Here is a 9,127-nt window from a genome sequence, read left to right on the forward strand (position 1 = left end):
TTTTTTCATCTTATTCTATTTCACTACTTATAAATATAAGATATATATCTTTATGTTTATATACAGCTAGAATAGTATGACTAAGATAGACAGATAAGAACAAACAATTTAGTAAACATGAGTTACATCCCTTAAAATGAAGAAAAAACAGAAACCCAAAAGATATTGCCATGAACCAAAAAATAATCAACATTTCCCGTAGAAAAACTTCCGCCCTGAAAAATGCAGAAATTCTGCCTAGCTACCAGGCGTAATCCGTCTAAGGCATTTCAGGTTTACATATCACAGATTCCTCCAATAAGCAGGAATACGCTGCGAAATATGAAAAAAAAAATCTACTAAGAAAATTACTAGCAGGAGAAAATTCTTCCCAAGGAATACTAGCACAAAATCTGCCTCAGGAAATGAAGTACTTTAATTTTGTGATGGTACATTAATAAAGCTGAATTATGGATGGATACACTACATGTTTTATTATTTAGCTGCATAAGAATAATTTAAATCCATAAAAAAACAGAAACACAATTTATATTTTTAATTGCACTGCTATTGTTTTGTGTTTAAATGCATTGGCAAATTCTTTTATTTTATTTCACTGTAAAAGTTTGTTTTTTTGTTCACCCAGTTTTGTTTTCAATTTTTTTTCCTAGCATAACTGATTTTGCTTTAAGTTATGGAGGGCATCGGGGTTAATATCCTTGTCCTTAACTTTCTCCTTTCCATTCTTTTTACACCAGCTTTAAGACATATCCTGAAAAACACAGTCATCAGTAAAACACTGGTACCATATAAGCTATTAAATGGTCGCTTCCCCTCCGTACCTTCACCCTGCTCCCACCCCCCTGTCCCCTCCCGCCCCCCCTTCCCGCTCCTCTGTTCCTCCCTCCCCCCCCCCACACCACCCACTTCAAACATTCAGCACATAACACATTATACATTGTGTAACATAACTATAATATTCATTACAACCAACTTTTGGTGTAAAACTTTACTCTCCAAACTTAATGCAAAATTATTTAATTTTCGTTTAAATATAGTTTGATTGTCTAAAACACTTGTTATTGCATAAATGTATCCAAAAAGTTATTTACGCTGAATTTTCATGATTTGGTATTTATCTTCGTTGTCGATGTCATTACGTACTTTGTATAGCATTCAAATTTCATTTACAACTAGCATATCCACTTTATTGCCCTTTTTCATTGAAAAAAATTCAAAAAATATACAATTTAACATTTAAAAAGAATATTATCCCCAAAATTGGGTTTTTATATTATCTCCACAATTTTTTAAATATCAAAATATCCTTTGCTATTTGCTCTATTCCCAAGCTTCTGCTGACCTAGATACCTTAGATTTCAAAATTTTACAATTTACGACTTTTTGTATAAGGGGGGAAAAGCCCTTGGTTTTAACTGAACATTTTCCTCTATTGGAAATTGGGTAAAAATATTTATGGATTGCAAAAAACTTTATTGGAGTCCTCCTGTCGGTGTCTTTAAACACGTTTCCCCAACTGGGCCAATAAATTGTTAAGAACTTTGCAGACCATGAGACAGGGTGATATATACCCCAAGACAGAGGGCCAAGACCGGATTCGGACAGTGTTGAACTAGGAAAAAAGCAGTAATGTTCCCAGATCCCCCACTCAGTAAGGGGAAGTGAAGTGTTATGGTATCACAAAAAGCACCATAATTTGTAATAAAAAGTCAGTGCAAAAAGAAACCCTAGTAAAACTAAAAAATTCTTAGATTAATTTAAAGAAATTTATTAATTTTTTAAATAGTAAACATAAAAATGAGGATTATTAGCTTTAATTTGAAATATGCATATTATTGCTTAAAATATGATAAACAAGAATTCAACAAGGAAAGGCGGCGTTCAAATGAACGCCTTTTAGATACCAATACTTGGTAATTTTAATATCACCAGTTAGGTCCTCTATCAAAGTTGTTCAAATGTTGGCACTTTTAATTGGCCCCAGGGTGTCAATAGGTTTTCTTTATATGTATATAAATTAGTAAAAAACTTAAAAAATCTTCCTCCCTCGAATTTATACAAAGGGCTAGACGTTAGATATTTGGCGTGAAAACTTCAACTGTGGTAGTAGACCTCGACCCAAGATATTAAAAAATATAAGCCCTGGGGGTCAAAGGTTTTTCCTTATATGTATATAGTAAAAACTTATGGCGTCATTTTTCTAGTGTGTGTGGTTTGGCCCATGTAACTTTTAGTCTTGCTTGATTATTCCCAATTCCCACATTATTATAGACTTTTACGGGATATAAGTAAATAGAAAATAACAACGAAGATCAATTTTACTATTAAAATATTTAAACGTAGCCTTTTTTAAGAAATTGTTTAAAATTTGGTTTTCCTCTTGAAATTAGTATCCTGTTAAAAAAAAAACGAATAAAAAAAAATAAAAATAAAACATTTTTTTAAAATTAAGGTATTTTATCAAAGTCCAGATTATAAAAAACCCTTAATTGATATGCATAAGTAAAGTTTTTAGGTACAAAGAAGAAAGGGGCAATTTACAAAATTTAGCATCTTTATGTATAATTATCAGGAATTTTAAATTTTCATTGGGAGATTGGGAAAAATTACGGCCAATTTGCATTTGGGATTAGGTCTTAATCTTACCATTTTGGATATATTTTTTACCAATCAAATGTATTTTATCTCCATTTTTTTAAAAAAGCACAATATTTGATTTGGGATTTACTTTCTTCATTTTTTGATTGAACAAATATATCCAAATCAATTTGATATACATGTAGAACAATGCAACGTTTTGTCACCCGTTACTTATGCAATAGTTTTTTCCAAAAATGTTTATATAAATTTTTCATTAGATATAGATTAAAAATCTTTAAAAAGATAAAATATTTTTGAAAAACTTAGAAATCAAAAAAAATATCGGCGTTTAAATAAATACATGTACATGCATAATGAATGACCCAGTAGGAGGCCCGCCGGACCCGATTGGTTAAGGTTGCCAACTTCAAATCACTTGATCCTCATCGCTGTGGCTTAGAATCTCGTCAGGGACTTTGGATACTTTCGTCAGCTAGCTTACAAAAGGTCAGGAGCACCCCAAGGGCTTCCTCCACCAGAAAAGCTGGAAATTCGCCAATATGGACCTTCACAGTGCCGGTGTTACCTCAAACCAAACAAATCATATAAACACACTAATGAATAGGTTACATGCTGTTTTTATAATATATGATAAAGAACGAAAATCAATTTTAATTTCTTGTTAATATTCATTGTTTACTAAACAAAAAAATGCGGGATGACTGTGTTTTTAGTTATTTAATTAAACACACAATAAATCAATCGTCATGACTCTTCTATCTGCTTTTGCTATACCGTCAAAAGAATAGATATTCTAAAATGTAACATCAACCATTTTGCTATGACAGGTAAGCAATCTTGAAAATCATGAATATTCGTTCTTTTTAAATTTGTTCACTTCCGTTTCACATACAATTATATTTATTATTTTTTTTATATCGTTGGTTTTATATATAACTTTACTCTACTAGCTGTACAATATTAGTAGTGTAAATGTCACAAATGTGTATCATATTGCACCTATCTACTCTTGTTTTGAAGTGTCATCGTAATACATACATGTACATTTAGAAAATAAATATTAGTTGGAAAAGACACTGTATAAATAAGTGTACACCACTAAATCCGGTTTCATTCCAACAGATGCATGTCTGTCCTATATACTCATAGCTTACAGCATCGTAATCTGTAATCATATATCAGGCAACAGTATAAAATGTGTGTTTTTTATTGTTATTACTATTAACAACTATTACTATTTTTTGTAAATTTGTAATAGTGCTCTAAAAATAATTGCGATTTCTTACTTAGGTGCCGTGAATTTTACAGGAAACTGTAGTTCTAAAGTAGTACTTGGTATTGTTAACCGTGCAAAGGTAACCTCTGTCAGTTTGATATGTATTGTTACTTTTCCTCATCGATATATTTTGTGTTCAATTTGGATGCCTCTTGTTCAATAGTGATGACCCTTGTTTAGTATAGATGTCTCATGCTAAGTATGGATGCGTCTTGATAAGTATTGATACCTCTTGTTCAGTATGGATACGTCTTGTTCAATATTGATGCCTCTTTTTTTAGTATGGGTGCGTCTTGTTCAGTATGGATGCCTCTTGTTCAGTAAGGATGCCTTGTGGTCAGTATGGATGCCTTTTGTTCAAAATTGATGTCTCTTGTTCAGTATGGATGCCTTTTGTTTAGTATGAATGCCTTTTGTTCAGCATGAATGCCTCGTGTTAAGTATGAATGCCTCGTGTTAAGTATAAATGCCTTGTGTTCAGTGTGGATGCATTTTATTCAGTTTGGATGCCTTGTTTTCGCGTGTACAGTATAGATGTATTATATATACTGCATAAAAGTATTTTATGTCAAATATAGAAAGATATGTTAGCATATAATCTTATAAATATTTTGGAAACATAATTTCTCAAACCGTGTAAAGAAATGCATTTGTTTTACCGTGCGTTTAATAATAAGTATACTTGCATGTTAAGCTACATTATACAAATTTCATTTCATTACACACAATTATAATTAAGCAATTTATCGTAAAAACGCCTAATACCATAAAAAAATATGCCTTAGTCGCTAAAACTGTACACATATTGTATTTTTTTCTTCTTAAAATCTTACCCATGGAAGTCATATATATTTCCCGGTATTTGCTTTTGGTCTTTATCAATAAATTAAAATATCGACCTCCTACCTTCATAGCATTTAAAACTTCTAAACGATGAAATAAGAAGAAAAAACATTCACATTTTACCAAATTAAAGCCACTGAACTCCAGATGGTTAAATGAAAAAAAAAAAATAATGAAATTTCAAGTAAAAGGTAAATACTCCATTATAAACTGACATCTTTTTCAAGATATTATGTAGCCAAATCGTCAAAATCATCGTGTTTTTCCCTTTGCATAATCTTTCGACTTTACTAAACGCAGTGGCCAAGATAATTCATGTAACATGGTCACGTGTCACAACAGTGAACTGGAAAAAATCCCGGTATTCGGTAGGCCCGGTATCGTATATCAATTTTGAGTAGGCCCCTCTAAAGTTTAAATCGATAAATTTGTAAGCAAATATATGTTTTAATTAATTAATTATGATTTTAGTGCCACAATGTTACTACTAATATCAAAACAAAAGCAGCTATTTGTTCCCCACGATTCGGATTCCGTACGTTCCGAACCACAGGTCGCGATACTGTCCTGTACAATCACGTGGTACGAGATAAAGAAGTCCGTAGTATTTCCCATTGGCAGAAAAGCGAAATGTTTGTTTTCAGTGCAATAATGTTAAAATATTAACAGTTTGAAGTGTCATTTCGATTTCTTCCAACTATATAATGTTTTTGAAATTAGATTTTGAAATATTTGTGACACGGTAGTTTTTTCTGTTATCTTCTGGAGATCAGCTGCTTTAAGGTGAAAACAATGTTTTCCTTCATAAACTTCGTTAGCGGGAACTAAATGTGATGAGAATGAAAAAAGTTTCAGTTTTGAATATTATTATTATATTACAAAGACTTTTGTTATGTTTAGCCTGGGTAACGATAACATTTAAATGTGTGAAATACGAGAAAGGCGTCCATTGTGCTAGAGTAACGCCATATGCTGTATGATAAATACGTTTACTGTATTTTGTTGCAGTTTTGAAATAGAATCTATGTATGTATGTATGGGCAAGTTCATAAAAATATTGTTTGCTCGTTGAATTGTTTTTTTCGCGGTGGTATATTTTTTTCAACCAAATTGATCTATCAATATAACTGTAAAAAGATGCAAACTGATTGACACTGACATTATTTAATACAAAAATGGTATTTGGATGTGTTGCAAAATGAAATTAAAAGTCTTACAAAATATTCAGTTTATTTTTTTTTAATATTTTACTGTGATTTCTACTGTCAACAGTGGATACGTTGACAGTAATAACCTTCTCTATAAATCAAAACTGATAGCCTCGGTTTTATTTTGTTAATTAAAGCAAAATGAATAAAGAATTACAGATTATTTTGACACAAATGTCACTGGGTTAATTAAAATCAACTCCTGGCGAAGGTTTCTCATTTTATTTTTATATTAGGCAGAAAAGCCCAGCTTAAAATACAAGCTAATTATAAATATGTAAATATTCATCATTGCGGCAAATTCAGCGACGCATATTAGACAAGTACTATAACAAATGATTGATGTAATAGTAAGAAGCGCGTCTCAATGAAAATGTCTTTATATATAATAACGGAGCAACCTCTGACAAGCGACCCTCAGTAAATCAGTTACCTATGTACTACAACAGTATCATTTAAAGTCAATGCTTAATTTAGTGCATTTTGCCTTCGCTATCGCTTTAGAGAATCTCCAAGATAATTGTTAACCTAATAAGTCGGTACGTTGCAGTTAAGGAACCAGCACCGTAGCTTAAATTTAAACCACTTGCACATCATGCTATAGATTCGAATCCCGACGGGCTTTGCACTCTTTCATGTGAGGAAGCTATATGACCTATACTGTGTTGGTGCGACACCCCCCCTCCCCACCCACGCCCCAAATAACGTTCAAGATCAAAAGTCAAATGAAAGGTGAAATGTGCAAATGAGTGCACATTTATTGTGCATGATGTACTTTTTTTAAGATTAAAAGATTCTCAAATAATTTGGCACATGTCATTTTTCCTGTATCTAACAATATTAACTTTATCTACAAAACATTTTGTTATATATTTGAGAAATCCAGTAATGCTATCAATAGAATCCACAAAAAGAAAACCGCAATTTTAATGAAAATAGTAATTGTGACAAATGAATTGGAATGACTTATGTAACTTTACATAACAAATATTGTAGTAATAATTCATGATCAATAACTATAATTGAATACATTTCTGCATGATAAATACGTTATTGAAACAAGGGTGCCATAGTCACAAAATACGCCCATTTACGAAAGCTTTAGATGGAGATGGGGGCATTATGGATAAGTGTTATATAGCAAGCAAGTTTTTATTCTTGGCACTGTGTTGTTAAATGAACCTTAAAACAAATCAGTAGGGAAGATATGCACAGGATGTGTGACCTTGACCTTGGTCGCAGGGACCTGAATTTTATGCACGGCACTCAGCCTCACAATGATGAACATTTTGTGCCAAATATTATATTGAAATCCCTCTATGCATGTAGAAGTTTTGCTCCAGACAAGCGTTTTTCTATGAGCTCTAACTGTGACCTTTCACCTTTGACCTAGAGACTTGGTTCATGTGCAGGGCACTACGTCTCATGGTGGTGAACAATTCTATAAAGTAACATTAAAATTCCTCCATGCATGTAGAAAATATGCTCCGGACAACATCTGGATATTTTATCATCTCCAGTGACCTTGACCTTGCAAATATTAACCTAAATTAAATGTGTCACACCTGTAGTCATGATAGTTACCGTTTGTGCTACAATCCATCAATAAATGATGACTAAATGGTCCCTATACACATCTTCAATTTTTATCTGAACTTTGACCTCTATTGTAACCTTGACTTTGGTCGCAGGGATCTGAATTTTGTGTGCGACACTCAGCCTCACAATGGTGAACATTTGTGCCAAGTTATATTGAAATCCCCCTATGAATGTAGAAGTTTTGCTCCGGACAAGCGTTTTTCAATGAGCTCTAAGTGTGACTTTGACCTTTGACCTGGAGACCTGGATCATGCATGGAGCAATACATATCATGGTGGTGAACATTTCCATAAAGTATTATAAAAATTCTTCCATACATGTAGGAGATATTGCCTTCCAGACAAAATCTGGATATTTCACCATCTTTAGTGACCTTGACCTTGCATATATTGACCTAAAGTACATGTGTCACAGCCGTAGTCATGATAATGACCATTTGTGTTACAATCCCTCAATAAATGATGATTAAATCGTCCCTATACACATCTTCATATTTTTATCTAAACTTTGACCTCTATGCGTGACCTTGACCTTGGCTGCAGGGACCTGAATTTTGTGCGCGCGACACTCCGCCTCACAATGGTGAACATTTGTGCCAAGTTATATTGAAATCCCCTTTATGCATGTGGAAGTTTTGCTCCGGACAAGCGTTTTTCAATGAGCTCTAAGTGTGACCTTGACCTTGACCTAGAGACCTTAGTTCATGTGCGTGACATGGCTTCTCATAATGGTGAACATTTCTATGAAATTTCATTAAAATCCCTCTATGCGTGTAGGAGATATTGCTCCAGACAAAATCTGGATATTTCATCATCTTTAGTGACCTTGACCTTGTATATATTGACCTAATTATATGTATCACAGCCATAGTCCTTGATAATGACCATTTGTGTTTACAATCCCTCAATAAATGATGACTAAAGGTCCATATTCACATCTTCATATTTTATCTGAACTTTTTGACCTCTATGTGTGACCTTGAACCTTGGCCGCAAGGACCTGAATCTTGCGCGCGACACTCTGCCTTTCACAATGGTGAACATTTGTGCCAAGTAATATTGAAATCCCTCTATACATGTGGAAGTTTTGCTCCGTTGACAAGCATTTTTCAATGAGCTCTAAGTGTGACCTTGACCTTTGACCTAGAGACCTGGTTCATGTGCACGACACTGCTCCTCATAGTGGTAAACATTTCTATGAAGTTTCATTAAAATCCCTCCATACATGTAAGAGATATGCTCAGGACAAAATTGGACGCCGCCCGCCCGCCCATACGCCCGACCGCCCGCCCGCCAGGGGCGTTCTCATAATACGTCCCGTTTTTCAAACGGGCGTATAAAAAGTACTTATTTATAAAGATTATTTTGTCAAAACTACTAATCTTGGTATTTATATGTTGTTGTGTGTTGGAAAACAGACAGACACGCGCCTGTGTCTTTTATTTGAGAAGACAAAAATATAAATCAAAAGAAAATACATGTATGTACAATATCATATTCACAATATCAAAAAGAGAGCAAAACTTACACGTCAGTATATTTTAACAAACTCTCCCTCATTTTAAAAGCTCCATCCCAAAATACTGTTAAAAGTTTTAAGT

The sequence above is a fragment of the Ruditapes philippinarum genome, unplaced genomic scaffold (genome assembly GCF_026571515.1).
Source record: "Ruditapes philippinarum isolate M1 unplaced genomic scaffold, ASM2657151v2 ctg2705_1_1_1_1, whole genome shotgun sequence".
Taxonomy (NCBI): Eukaryota; Metazoa; Mollusca; class Bivalvia; order Venerida; family Veneridae; genus Ruditapes; species Ruditapes philippinarum.